The sequence below is a fragment of the Eublepharis macularius genome, chromosome 4 (assembly GCF_028583425.1).
Source record: "Eublepharis macularius isolate TG4126 chromosome 4, MPM_Emac_v1.0, whole genome shotgun sequence".
NCBI classification, from domain to species: Eukaryota; Metazoa; Chordata; class Lepidosauria; order Squamata; family Eublepharidae; genus Eublepharis; species Eublepharis macularius.
The window spans coordinates 175,568,678-175,584,558 of NC_072793.1; positions in this window are offsets into that span (position 1 = coordinate 175,568,678).

Here is a 15,881-nt window from a genome sequence, read left to right on the forward strand (position 1 = left end):
GGTTCTCACAAACATGTTTTTATTCTGCTATGCCCAGAACAGCAGAAAATTGAAGGAGGTTGCATAACCAATTCTTCCCCTTATAATTATGAAATGCATGGTGATTCCTGCTTCTCGTCAAAAGATTTCTTCAAAGAGACACTTCACAAAGAATAATCCTTGAATCAAGAGGAACATTTGACCACTTCTCTTGGTGCATAAATGCCTCCCTTAATACCAAGGATCTTGGCTGAGATTTAAGACTGGAGTGTATGATGCTGGAGTTTGCTTTAATGTTATCCCCATCAGATCTGAAGTCTCGGCTTTCATACTAGACTCTGCCACATTGACTTTGAGTCAGGCTTGGAACTTGGTCATTAGCTGGGCCTGTCATTGAGGGGAAGGAACAACAAAAGGGTCCATAGGGGGCAGATCCAGAATGTTGGTGCCGATTCTGGTGTTGGTGCTGTTGTTGCTGCTGCCCCACAATGTCGTCTGTGGGATGCTGACAGAAAAATGCCCGTTGAACCTCATCAAGGATCTATATGAACCATGGAATTATTACAGACCAGGAGACCACCTCATTGGTGGGATTGTATCTCTAAAATCTACTTATCTGCACCCAGTCACCTTTAAGGAGCCTCCCATTACCAGAATTAAATAGTAAGTAATTTATCGTGTCAGATTCAATGCATCTCTGTTTGATTTGCTTTTCAAAAACCTCTCGTTACGCCTTTCCTTGGTTGATCACTCTCTTTATGATGCCCTTCTTCTCTTTTTTTGGAGAATATTCTAGGGCCGTATTAGCAGCTAGATACCACCTTGACTGCAGAAAACCATGTCATGAGATCTAACTCACTGAGTCCTTTCGACATCTTAAACTTTATCATTAGCTTGGTTTTCCTAGCAAAGCTCCCAAAGTCTCTTTGAGCCAAAACAGATGTGATGAGATACCTGGGTTCAACTCGTGTTCTCTTACCGCAAGGTTTGTCGGGAAGTTTAGGCGTCCTTGCAGGTTAAAGTTTATGCAGCTCCGAGCCGCACAGATTCAGGTGGGGGCCAGGCGAGCCAGGGGGAAGATGCAGCAATGCCCTCACCCAGCCCGCGCAAAGCGACGCCAAGTTGCATGGGAAGAGCAGGAGGAAAGGCGCCCAGAGCATTGCTGCATATCTCCCCACCCCGCTTGCCTGGCCCCCACCTGAAGCTGCACAGCTCGGAGCTACATAGCTCGCCGTCGCTCTGCGGGGGCTGGGCAACGGGTGGGCAGAGCAATGGTCTGTGCGATCAGGGTAAAGGCAGAGCATGCCTGGCTATGCAGCTCTGGGCCATGTGGCTTTGGCAGGAGCCAGGCGAGCGAGGGGGGGAGATGCTCTGGGTGCCTTTCCTCCCGGCTCTCCTGGGGCAGCCAGGTGTCGCTCAGCAGGGGCCAGGCTGAGTGAGGAGGGGGGAGATGAAGCAATACTCCGTGTAAGCGGGGAAGGGGAAATGCCACGATGCACCTCGAGAGCGGGAGGAAAGGCGCCCCACGCCTGCACTTCCCTCCCTGCTGCTCTGTAAATGCTAAACTTTAAGCTGCAAGGACGCCTACACTTCCCGACAAACCTTGAGGTAAGAGAACACGAGTTGAACTTAGGTATCTCATCAAGTCTGTTTCGGCTCTTTGATTTTAAACTAAGATGTGGCTGAGCCTAAGAAGATACTTTCTTTGTTAAGAGCATAAAAAGAGCCTTCCTGGATCAGACCAGTGGTCCATCTACTCCAGCATCTGTCTCACACAGTGGCCAGTCAGTTGCTATGGAGACCAACAATAGGGCACAGAGGCTGAGGCCTTCCCCAGAAGTTGCCTCTTGGCACCGGGATTCTAAGGTTGACTGCTTCTGAATGTGGAGGGTCCCTATAGTCACCATGGCTAGTAGCCACTGATAGACCTCTTATCCCTGCATCAGTCTAACCCACTTTTAAAGCTGTTTAAGCTTAATCTCTCATGTAAAGAGGTATTTCACTTTGTCTGTTCTGAATCTACTGCCCATCAACATGGATGCCCTTGATTTCTAATATTAGTGAGAGAGAGAGAGAGAATGGTCCCTCTGTCTACTCTCTCTACTCCGTACAAGATCTTTATAGATCTGTATAATGTCCTATATTCGTTGTCTCTTTTCTAAACAGAATGCTTCCCAACTCTTCAGCCTTTCCTTGTAGGAAACATGGTCAACCCGTAGTCAACTTGGTTGCCCTCTTTTGTACTTTTCCAGCTCTGCAGTGTCTTTTTTGAGGTACAACGACCAGAACTGTACACAGTATTCCAAATGAGGCCACATCATAGATCTATACAGAGCATTATAATATTGGCCATTTTATTTTTAGTCTCTTTCCTAATATTCGCCAGCATAGAGTTTGCCTTTTCCATCATTGCAGCACTCTGGTTTGGTTACTTTCACTGGGTTATACCCCCAAAGTCTTTTTCCCTTTCTCTCTCTCAGCAAGTTCAGACCCCATTAACTTGATGTTGGAGATTTTTATTCCAATGAGCATCACCCTTCACTTGCCTAATTTTGTGGCATTTGTGAACTTGGCCACTAAATTGCTCACCCCACGTTCCAGATCATTTATGAACAAATTAAATAGCACTGGTCCCAGTACCAATCTTTGCAGTACCCCCAGTGCTTGCTTTTCTCAATTTGGCTTTCTGCTTCCTGTAAGAGGGCCTGTCTTCTTATCTCATGACTGATAAGTTTACCCGGAAGTCTTTGGTGTGGAACCTTGGCAAAAGCCTTGCAAAAGTCGAAGTATATATTGTCTAGTAGGTCACCATTATCGACATGCTTGCTCACTTTCTTAAAGAACTTCAAAAGACTGGTGAGGCAGGGCTTCCCTTTGCAGAAGCCACGCTGATTTTCCCTCAGCAGTCCCTGTTCCTCTATGTGCCTAATAATTCTTTCTTTCTTTACATTTTCTACTAAGTTGCATGAGATAAACATTAGGCTAACGGGCCCTTTACTTTCCTAGTTCCCCTGTTGACTGCTTTTTTAAAAAATTGGTGTAACATTTGCTACTTTAAGTCCTCTGGTACAGTGGCAGATTTTAGTGATAGGTTACATATCAACAATCTCACATTTGAATTTCCCAAGAACTGTTGCATGTATACCATCAGGACCTAGAGACTTAATTCATGTTTAATTTCTCCAATAGGTCTAAAACTTGATTTCTTGTCACCTCAATTGACTCAAGTCTTCATACTCCCTTCCTGAAAATCATTGCTGTACAATGAGGCCATGCCCCACACTTTCCACAGCAAACACAGATGCCAAGAATTCGTTGAGCTTCTCTGCCATTTCCCCATCTGTTTTTAGCAGTCTTTTTACCCCAACTGCAGGCCCAACTGCTTCTCTGGCAGATCTCCTGCTTTCCATGTATTTAAAGAAATGTTTGTTGTTTGTCTGGATGCTTTTAGCAGTCGCCTACTCAAATTCTCTTTTTGCGTGCCCCATTATTAACTTACACTTCTTTTGCCAGATGTTGTATCCCTTCTGTTCTTTTCATTGGGGCAGGCCTTGACTTGGAGGCCTTTTGTTAGATTATCAGCCATCTAGCCTCAGATTGCAGCATCTGATGAAGAAGTGACTCCAAAGATGAGCAAAGTGGTCAGGCAGGTTAAAAGCCTCAACATGGTGAGGGAGTTTGAGCATGTCAGTGAAGCTGACACCAATACTGTCAGGAGTGCAGGCTTGGTCAAGAGTCTAAAGCTCCTGGAAGAGTCCCTCAATGCAGAATGGTCAAAGCTGAGACACCGGACCAGATTACATAACTGGACACAGAAGATGGAGGAATATATAGGAACAGATTACATAACTGGAAGCAGAAGATGGAGAAGCTCTATTATGTCTGCTAAAACAAGACCAGGAGCTGATTGTAATACCGATCATGAGTTGTTAGTATCAAAAATTAGAATAAAGCTGAAGAGAAACGCTAAAAGAATCTTAGCGTCAAAATACTATCTAAATAATATTCCTGAAGAATGTAAAGATCATGTAGAGAATAATTTGCAATGTTAAATTTAATTGATCATGAGCCAGAAGAATTATGGGCTAAAACCAGAGATATTATCAAGGAAGAATGTGCAAAGACTATTCCTGTAGCCAAAAGAAAGGAGAAGCCTAAATGGATGACCGAGGAAACTCTTAAAATTGCTCAAGACAGGGAAGAAGCAAACATAAAAGGTGACAGAAATAGAGTCAGAATTCTAAATGCAGCTTTTCAGTGACTGGCACACGGAGACAAAGAGATCTATAATAACCAGTTCAAAGAAATAGAAAAGAACAATAAAAAAGGAAGAACAGGAAATCTGTTTCACAAGAACCAGGAAATGGAAATTCAAGCCATGGCTCAGGATACTGAAATATCAACACAGAAATACAATATCTGATCAAGACAAAATAAAGATGGAAACAATACACTGGAGAACTATACAGAAGACATGGAAGGATGACAGATGCCTTTGAAGAAGAATCTTTTGATGAAGAACCAGAGATCATAGAAAGTGAAGTAAAAACTGCACTCAAAGCAATTGGAAAAAACAAAGCCCCTGGAGTAGATAGAGGTTGGCAACAGATTATCTGGGTTCTCAGCTTTTATTTTTTTAAAAAAATTAGGTCTCTAGCCCATTCTCATGTGGCATTATACAGAAAAAGACATATCTCCACAAGGGAAGGGGCTAGACTTATTTTTTTTAATATCAATATAACAACATGCAAAAGATTTTTTTCCTGCTTCCACACAATGTCATGATGATGCATTCCTGCACCTCTTGAGTTTCCTCCCCCCCCCCCCAATATTTCTCAAACCAGCTTTTCTCAAAAATGTTGGGAAAGATCATAGTAAAGCCTAGACGGCTTCTGTAGGGATATGAAAATTCAGATTTTCTAGGCCTCGATGGAGACATTTCCCCTTATCCTGTCCTCTTGGCAGCCATTTCCTCCCCATCTCCTCAGCCTTTTTATTTATTTTTTTAAAACCAGTACTGCTATATTGATATACCATTGTAACAATAGATGTAGCAAGTTCTCTGAGGTCTTAGTGTTTAAGAAAAAAAGGGAAGGGGAAAAGTATTTTTTGCAAGGGAAGGTGCTAGAGATGAAACTTGGGAATTACGAGACCCTGCTACATGTACAGTATTATCAGTATATCGATATAACAATATTCCTGTGCAGAGTTTTGTTCAAAAAATGAAAAAGTTCTCATGCTCTGAGGCAGGGTGGCCATTTCTGGGGGACTGGGGCAGGGAAACTGCAGGGAAACGCGCCATGTGGAAGCCCCGGTTTTGTTGCTATTAATCTGCAGTTGCAGAAGCAATAGGGACATTCACAAATACCCCACCCCCAAGTGGAAGCCACAAGTGTTTAGCATGTGAGTAGCAAGAAGGACGTTTAAAAGCTTCAAAACTCTCTCTCCCTTTTCATGAATGTTGCTTCTTTTTCCTGGTCCTTTGGCACATTCATTTGACCTGATCGAGGTATTTGACGGTTGTGAGTTCCCCTTTCCAGCACTGGAGGGTACATCTCCCCTGGAATGGTTCATAAATAACAGGTGGCTATTCATTTTGTATGAAGCTCTTCCCCTAAGCACAAACAAGGAGATAAACTGAGACAGTTGTAAGAATAAAACCCAGACATTTTTATTTCATGGAAAAGAAGCGGGTATTTGACTGGATGCTTCCAGTGAATGGAAGTTAATAAATGGAAAGAAAGAAAGAAAGAAAGAAAGAAAGAAAGAAAGAAAGAAAGAAAGAAAGAAAGAAAGAAAGAAAGAAAGAAAGAAAGAAAGAAAGAAAGAAAGAAAGAAAGAAAGAAAGAAAGAAAGAAAGAAAGAAAGAAAGATGAAAATGTGTTCCTTCTTTTGGCAGTTCTACACACCCAAGATATGCAGTCATCTTGTCCTTCCGGCTTGCCACTCAGGAGATCAATCAGAATCCCCGGATCTTGCCCAATGTTACTTTGGGCTACGACGTCTACGACAACTATTTCGATGCCAGGCTGACTTACGATGGAGTGTTAGACCTGCTCTTCTTGGGGAAGGAGAATATTCCAAACTACCACTGTGGAGGTCAGAAGACCCTTTTGGCTGTTCTTGAAGGGTCTGAGTCTGAAACCCCCATCCAGATTTCCAGTCTGCTGGGCATCTACAAAATCCCACTGGTATGAAGTGTGTGTGATGGGGATTATCCTAGTTTTATTTGGGACAACACTCTAAGCCTTTAACCTTTTACACAAGTTCTTACTGGGTTCTGGAGTTGTTGGACTCCTTAAACACTGGACATGTGGTGTGATGGTGCCAGGCATCAACCAGCGATGCTGGAATCAGACACTAATCTTTCAGAGAGATGAGAGATATTTTGCTTTCTCTGCTTTGCAGAAGTGTTTTCTTGTGCCCCTTTATGACTCATGGTCAAACAGGTACAGCAGATTTTTGAAACAATAGAAATTCCACTTTTGACTAGAGAATAAAAAATGATACATGTTGACCACTGTGAGCTATCCTTGAGTTATCCCTCTTGAAAAATGCCTTCCCCTCTGTTAGAAAACTGTCATCTGTCTTCGATCACTTTTGGGCATTTTAATACCTTTTTTTAAAACATGTCAACCTCAACCAGACCAACCTTCAGTGGTTTCTTCTGCTAGACAATGGAGGATTAAAATGGAGGATCATCACACAGTGTCCAAAAAAGAAGACAAACGCAGGGAAAATACGTGAAGGCTACAAAGGATACATTCTGGATGAGTATTCACCTTGAATCTTTTTGAGAAATGCAGACTATACAAATTGTAAAATAAAATAAAGCAAATAGGTAACTTGGAATTGCTCCACTAGCATATTTCATTTCTGTTTTCCCCCAAAGGTCTTTTATCCCTTTAAGGTTGAAAGTGTGATCTTCTGTGTACAATAAAGTTGCAGTCCTGGAAGCTGATGAATAGTATTGGAGGGTTGTATGGAGGAAGGGAGAGGAGAAGGAGGAGGTGACGACTCAGTGGGTGGTCTCTAATGACCTCTATTGTCCCAGTGGGCAAAGGCTGAACCAGCCAGGAACACACCAGGTGTCGTGAGTCAGCCTCAGCCTTGACTGGCCACCTGACCTCTTGCCCCAGAGTCCTCCTCAGAAGATGAGCAGGAAGAGCCAATAGAGGCTACTCTAGAGCCAGAGCCAGCCATGGAAGAGCCAGCAGGGTCTACTCTGGAGCCAGAGCCAGCTGCTGTTCCAGAGGAAACTCAGCAGGAGCAGCCAGAAACCTCTGTGCAGACTGGTGGAAACAAAGACTCCCCTAGAGCAAAAGAGAAACCTGAGCTCCCTGGGCCAGCAGAAAAGAGGAAGAATAAAGCAAAGGAAGCTCTGTGGGAGCAGAGAAAGAGTGCTCATTTGCAGGCTCAACACCAGCTGGAGCTATCAGGCAAAGAGACAACACCTGCTCCTTGCTAGGACAGTATAAGAGAGAGAAGCTGAAGAAGCCAAGTGTGGAAGCAAATTTGCTCACCTCTCCCTGTAACCAGAGCCCTGTGCCTGGAAGCTCTTTGTAACTTGCCCTGCTGAATGACTTACTGGACTCTGACCTTGGCCTGCCTCCTAGACTCTCCCTGCTGCCTGCTCCTCTATCTGATGGACTCCTTGACTCTGACCCCTGGCTTGTTTGTTGGACTCCCACCTGTCTGCCCCTCTGCTGGACTGACACCTTGGCTCTGACCCTCAGCTTGCTGTGACTACTCGCCTGCCTGTTCCTCAGTTGGACTGCTGCCTCTGGCTAGGTTGCGACACCAACACAGGAAGCGGACTTTTACTTTTAGACTGAATGGTCTGTCAAGGAAATTATTTCCCTCTAACCGACAGCAGCTCTCCAGTCACAGTCTTTCCCATCACCTCTTTTTATTAATCTATTTATTTCATTTATACACCTCTTTTTTCCCCAGTGGGGACCCAAATCATCTTACAGCATTCTCCTCTCCTCCACTTTGTCCTCACAACAACCTTGTGAGATAGATTAGTCCGAGAGTGTATGTCTGGCTCAAGGTCACCCAGCAAGCTTTCATGGCAGAGTGGGGATTAGTACTCGGGCTCTCCAGATTTATCTCTGATATTCTAACTTATGCACCACTGGCTCTTAACAGTAGAATGGTGGAAGTGAGGAGGCCTTCCTTACCTCCTTAGGCAGTCCCTTCCACAATGTGAGAGCCACAACAGAGAATGTGTCTGTACGGGCAGCTGTGAATCTTAACCATTTGCATTGTGACCTCTTGAGTCTGAAAGGCATCAAGAGCAGGAAGTTAATCAAGAAGGACTTGGAGTTATTCTGCAACCCCTCTCTCTATCATCTTGCCCAGAAATGGCAAATTAGAGACCAGGTGATCATTGGCCACATCATTATTCTCTAATTATGCTTTCTAAAGTAACGGAAGGGTAACCTGCTCTTTTAGTAAACAAGGAAAGGTGCTCTAGGTCAGTGACCGATTGATGATGGACATCAAAGACTCATTTCAGCAACCAGGATGGGCAAGCATCCAAAGTGTTGGCCTTCACAGATCCAAGATCCCATCAGCATTCATCATGATCACTGGGTCAAAGTGATCCGCAAATGGACCGGATTGTGCACTGGATATATTACAATCAGCATTAAAACGGGAGTTTCATAGCAAAAAAACTTTGCAGAGGAGTCACAACTAGTCATCAATTCCTGGAAATGTCAAGATTCAGACTTGGGATATCACAAGTGTTAAAATACCTTAAACGACTGAGCTGGGAGCAAACTAGCTAATTCCATGGATGCACAGAGACAGGAATTCTTTGTGGCTGTCATCACTGTCTCACAGGTCTTCCAGTGGGCTCTGTAGCACATTTTGTCAGATTCATTATGTGTCTTCTGCCACTGCCATCTCGGATGTCTCCAAGCCCTTTTCCCACCACTCAACTCCATAGTAAACCCAGGTGCTGGATTCTGCCTCAAGGCAAGGAAAAGTTGATGGGGGCAGCCATGCCAACAGCTCCTCATTCCAAGCTACTGCTCTGGCCACAACAGAGCTGTTGTTTGGGATCCAATAGGGTGAATCTATTCCAACATTCCAGAATCCAATAGGGTGAATATATTGCCTTGTGTCATTCCTCCGGAGCCCAAACCAGACCTTCCCCCAAAGGTTTAGTGGAAAAAAATCAAGTCCATGGTATGTCATTTTTAATACTGGGACCTGTCAGAATCTGAGAGAGGTCCATAGTGTCCAAAAAGGCTATGAAATCCAGAGCCAGTCCAAACAATGGCCGATTCCAGACGGCCCTCCCCATCCCAAAACGTCGCGCGTCATTGCACGGAAAACGCGAAATATCACGTTTTCTCGCACGAGTTTTGCGTGACGTCGCGCAAAACTCACGCGAGAAAATGCGATACTTCGCATTTTCCGTGCGACGATGCGCGACGTTTCGGGATGGGGAGGGCCGTCTGGAATCGGCCAATGATGGAATGAATGTTGGAAACTCCCAGCAATCAGTCTGGGATACTTGAGCATCAAGCCTGGTATCATCAGGCTTGCAGTGAACTAGACAGATAGTAAACAAGTAGAATGTCTTTCTCTGGAACCTAATTTAAGGAACAGATAATCAATGACAGTAATCATTTAATACTAGAAATTTATGAGAGGAGAAAGATTCATAGATGATGACAACCGCACACCAATCCATGGCAGAGTTGATGAAGACTGCATAACCAGGTGTTTATGCACAGCAGGCAATGTTTTGGTACCACATTAAATACAAGTTTGGAATGTATGGGTTAGTTTTGAGGTCAAGAATAGCCTGCCCAGTAGGCAGTCCTAGAGCATAAGAGATGGAGGGTTATAGGCATCATGTTGGCTCACTAATCTCATTTCTGGTTCATGCAACAGTTTGCAAGAGAGGTGACAGTCTTGGATTTGCCCCCAAACTCTGTAGTTAAATCATATAAGTTTGGGGTGGATCCTAGAGCATTACCCTATGAGATGATATCACTACTGATTTATGCCAGAAGTGATACCAGCGAGTCACCAAGATGTGAATATGATAGGTCTCCACTCACTCAAGCTTCTACCAGAACCCATCATTATTTTTACCCATGGATCAGGGGAAGTACGTGTGTGATCATTTACCTATGCACACACCAAGCTTTGAGACTTCTGTAGTATAGTGAGAGAAAGGGGGAGATATTAGGAAAAAGAGAGAAGTTAAACCATAGTTACCAATCTCAAAGAGTGTATGGTTTCTCTTTAGTGGTGGAGAAAGGCTTAGATGGAAAAACCTGACCTGAACTATGGAACTGGGGTGGGAGGCATTCCTGTGCATGCCTCTTTTCCTAAATTCTAGGGCATCATGAGGCACTAGACGACTATAGGGACTCTAGTCATATGATTACTGCAAGCCCAAAGATGACAGGACCAGAAGAAGAAAGACCCCCCATCTTGAATCAGGCCCAGTGTCTGGCAGCATCTTACAAGGAAATTAACCTCAAAGAAAATGTCATCTCAAGGGGAGGCAAAAAGGTGTCCAGTGAGAAACCAAGGAGCCAGCCCAAGGCTTGTCTCTTTTTGCTCCTTGGGGTCAATATAGATTATGGCCACCTCAGGATAGTTGATGATCATTTTAGCAAACGTTACCCAAAATTATACAGAGCACTGCAGGCAGGGAGATCTAGTCCCCTTCCCAATTTAATGACAACGATAGACCCAAGTATCCCAGAAGGCCGTTGAGTTTGAGAAGAAGTGGCTGTAGTTTATCCCTATAGCATATTTTCCAAGTAGTGTTTTGTGAGCAGTCTTGGATGTGCTTGATTACAGAAAGACCACCCATAAATATAACTCAAATAAACAATTGATTTGGGACACTGTTTTTGTGAAGGCTTCATGCCTGATACTGGGCAGCCTTGTCCAGATTCACATGGACCCTGCAGGGTATGCAAAATGTAAACCAAGCAGAGAAGTACTCCTTCCCCTCCTGCAATAATGCACCAAATCACCCTCCCATTACATCGGCCTCCTTCCATCCCAAGGCCAGGGATTTTGCTCCAATCTCTTCCCTTCCTTCCTAGGTCAGTTATGGGCTCGTTTCCCACGTTCTTCATGATCCAGCTCAGTTCCCTTTTCTCTACCGAACGGTTCCAAAACAGGAACAACAATTCCTGGGGATTGTCAAACTGCTCATGCATTTCCAGTGGACGTGGATCGGTCTCATTGCGGTAGATACTGATAACGGAGCACAATTTATGAAAATCTTCCCCCCACTGGCCAGCAAGAGTGGCGGCATTTGTGTTGCCTTCTCGCTAAGGATCCCAGAAACAGCCCTCCCGAATGATATCAAAGAAAAATTCTTGTCGTCTGAAGCAATTCGCTTCTGGAGAGAAGTCAATGTATTCGTTTATCACGGGGAGCCACAGGTTTTTCCAGCTATACCTGACTGTATACAGGAAGCGGCTGAGCAGGGGCTCCTACCCCCGGTGGGGAAAGTCTGGGTCACAACAGCTTTGTGGGACCTCACCCTCTACTCAATCGATAGGCTTTTCAATTCTGATCACATGCGTGGATTTTTGTCCTTATCCATCCAGACAAACAAAAGGATAAACTTTTACGATTACAAAGTGTTTTACCCTTCTATCTGGCAGTTTGGGACAAAAGCATTTCGTTGTTTCTATTCCAAGCCTTTGTGGTCTGTAAAAGGCCAAGTAAGATGCAAAGAGAGAAAAAATCTGGAGGCCATTTCCCAGGATATGGCGGAAATTATCCACTCTTTTGACAGCTACAGCATTTTCAATGCCTTCCTCACTGTGGCATGGGCCTTACATGCCGCTTACTCATCAGAATCCAAGCAGACATTAGCCAGGGACAGATTGGGTGTCCGGAGCATACAGCCATGGCAGGTATTCTTTTTCTTTCTTACATAGCTTAATCAAACATTCATTGTTGCTTGAATTATTTTATTAATTATTTAGTTAAAACAGTTTTATACCACCTTTCCACCAAAATATAGTCTACCCAAAGTTCTGGAATTCCCTCCCCAGGGAGATTCATCTCTCTCTCTCTGTCATTATCTTACACCAGAGGGTGAAAATATTTTTATGTCATTTGGCATACCTCAGAAAACTCTTACTGGCCTTCCTCTCTGATTATGTTTGTATATGTTATTATTCTATTAATATGATATTATTATATTGTTAACAATTTATATATACATTTTAAATATTACTTTAACATTTTAATGACTTGACGTTTACCTCCTTGGGGATCTGATTTGGGTAGAAAGGTATCATATGAACGTTTTAAGAAGCTCTGAGGAAAAATGAAAGGAGAAAGAAATAACATTGATATTATTATGGGGATCTGCTTTAGACCATCAAGCCATGCAGAAGACTTGGGTGATATATTTTTAGACCATATTACAAAACTTTCAAAGAGATCGAGCAGACGTTGAGGTCATGGGAGACTTCAATTACCATGATACCTATTGGAAGTCAAACTGTGCTGAAAATGAAAGGTCTAATAATTGGAATTGCATGGTTAGAAATACTCGGGGAGAAGGGTCTTCAAGATGGGTGGGAGTTTCTTAGAATGAAGGTGTTTAAGGCACAATTGCAAATGATTCCAATGAGAAGGAAAAATGGGAGGCACGTATAGAAGCCAGGGTGGCTCCATAAACACTTTTCTGAGGATCTGAGAATTAAAACGGGCACATTTAGGAAATTGGAGACCCAGATAATCAAGCATGAATCCAAACAAGCCAGTGCTTTAGGAAGAGTGTTAGAAAGGCTAGAGTTCAGTATGAGTTCATGAGAGATGCTAAAAACAACAAAAAGAGGATTTGATTATGTTCAGAGCAAGAAAAAGAACAAGAAAGGGTAGGCCCACTGTGTGGAGAGGGACGTGGGATTTTAACAGATGGTAAAGAGAGGACAGCATTAGGGGTGTGCACCCAAAAAAATCCAGGGGATCCAGATCGGGGTTTCATATTTTTAAAAACCCTGGGATTCCTGAAATTCCTGAAAGATTAGAGCTCAAAATAAATTGTGTTGAGCTATTTACCCTTGTCTCCTGGTTTCTATGTGCATAATTTTTCTATTCCAGCTTCACACTTTCCTAAGGAAAGTCTCTCTTTACAACACTTCCATGGGTGAAAAGTATTTGGATAACAATGGGGATGTGGCAATGGATTTTGATATTGTGACGTGGATGGGATTCCCTAATAAGTCTATTCTTAGAGTGAAAGTGGGGCGTGTAGAGGGACGGGCATCCCCAGACATGAAGTTCACCATTGACCAGGGCGCCCCTCTATTCCCCAAGAGGTTAAACCAGGTGAGGAGGTCTATGGGTTTCCTTTCTTCCCATTGATCATTTGTTAAGATCTAATAATCTGTTGGATACGATATGTGAAAACAAAAATGAATGATTTTGTACACCATCTTTCTCTACAAAGAGGACTCGAGGCAACTCCTGATTCTTACAGATTTATAGTCAAATCTCAATGTTACCATGCCACTGTGTCAAGGTAGGGGGCCCATGGTTTGGGCTAGACTGAGTTTGTGGAAGGCATTTTTTGCAGCTGCATTAACTTGCTTCTCTAGCAGCAGCGCACTACTTCTCTAGCAGCAACCACTACACCAAACTGGCTCCGCATGCGGTGGTGGTTGAATGTATGTATTCACTAAAATATTTAGACTCATTCCGAGTATAGCACATTTACATCCACAAAAATATGAATCTGCTTTTCTTCAGTGCCTCTTGCCTTTTTTCTTAGCCCCTGCCCCGTTCCAGGTGTACTGAGAGCTGCCAGCCTGGATACACCAAGAAGGTAAAGGAAGGAAAGGCATCTTGCTGCTATGACTGCGATCCATGCCCAGAAGGGACACTCTCCGCACAGGACGGTGAGGCTAAAGAAATGACCTTGCTGGAGGGTGTGTGTGTGTGTGTGTGAGAGAGAGAGGGGGGGGCAGGCGAAAAGGCAAGATGTGAGCAGTCTTTTTCATCTTATGCTGTTCTGTGTGTCATCACAACTATTGTTTCTGCTGGCTCCTCTGAGTGTCTGGAGAAGGCTTGGGGTCCAACACTGGGCAGTTTCACTGGAATCAGGAGCAGAAGTATCTACTGAATGTATTTACAAATATCTCCCTATTAGAGTATACAGAATGAAGATAAACAGACCAGTGATATGGGTCAGTCCAGTAGTATCCTATCTTGTCCCTGTATTTGGTAAGAACTTTTCTAATTGACTCTTTCCCGGTGTCCTCAGCTCTCTCACATAAGGATCAAGTATGCAGCTTGAGCAAATGGTTAGATTGGGCCTTTCTTTTGGAGACGAAGCTGGCAGCTTCTTCCCGCATAGGTGGATATGTCTTCTTCAGGAAGAGCCTTGCAAGAGTCATATTTCCTCTGGTAACATCCCAACTTGATTATTGCACCATCATAGTCCAAGAACTATCCTTGAAGATTCCCTGAATAGCGACTGAGAGGCCTTGTCAGTGTAGCTTTGCTGCCCTGGTTGTGGGCTCTCAGTGAGTGACAAGCTTTTTTGGTGTCAGGTCAAGGCAGTTATATTCTCCCAAATGTATAATATATTAACTTTTTTCCAGATGAGGGAAGGCAGCCTGGTACAGCCCAATTTCCAGATGATATTTCATGTGTTCAGGGGTCATTTCGCAGAAAAAGAGCTGGAGGAACTCATTAGCATAACTCATTAGCATATGCCACACCCCTTGACATCACCGGAAGAGTGTCATTAGCATAACTTTTTTGCAAATTCCACACCCCCTGACATCACCAATCCTGGCTGTTTTGGACCCAATCCTGCCCATTCAGGGCCCTAAATTGGGCCCAAAATGGCAAAAAGGGGCTGAAAATGGCCGAAAAGAGACCCAAAATGGTTGGGATCAGGCTGCTGTTGAGTGGAAGAGTGATCTACCACCCGTCAGAGGCCCAATCCAGGCTGTTTCGGCCCCAATCCAGGCTGAAATGGGCCCAAAATGGCCAAGAGTCAGGTGGGCCGGAACTCTTTGGGGAACTGCCAGAATTGCGTTCCTGCGCGTTCCACTTGCATGTGTTTATCATTTTCAGTGTTCATTGATTTTCAGTTATGGCTGTTTTATTGCTTGTACTGTTGACTTTGTTTGGTAATACAATTAATTTTCTATGACAGTATTTCTTAAATTTTTGAAAACTGTTGTCTCTCTCCAAATGCTCTCCTCCTCCGTTATTCTGGCACACACCAAAAACGCACAGGGCAATTCACATTCCTTCCATGGGAGCTTCTGTCCTCTTACATGTTCAAAAAATATAGCCTAACCCTTCAAAACACAATTTCGTCCCTTTCCCATAAGGAGGAAAGTCTCTTCCCCAGTTCTTAGAAGGGTGAGAATGCTCTGTTGTCATCTTTGTTGATGGCACAAGAAGGAAGGAACTTTGCACACATTTCCAGTCCCATCTGCATATTCTTGGGTTCTGATCAGAACATAAGAAGAGCCTTTCTGAATTAGACCAAACATCAATCTAGTTCCACACTTTGTCAAAGTAGCTAGCCAGAGAGCCTAAAACAAATGGCATTCATAGGTACAATATTTGTTATCCTTAATGAATATTTTGTAAAGCAGATATTCCGAATATCTAAGTCATTCTTGTTCTTTCCAGATGCAGAGCGTTGTGACAAATGCCCAGAAGATCAGCATCCAAACAAGGACCAAACTCGATGTGTCCCAAAGGCCATAACCTTCCTCTCCTATGAAGAACCTTTGGGGATCAGCCTAGTTTTCTTTCCTCTGTTCTTTTCCCTAATCACTGGTTTTGTTTTAGGACTCTTCATTAAATACCTGAATACACCAGTAGTCAAAGCCAACAACCGGGACCTCTCCTACATTCTCTTGGTC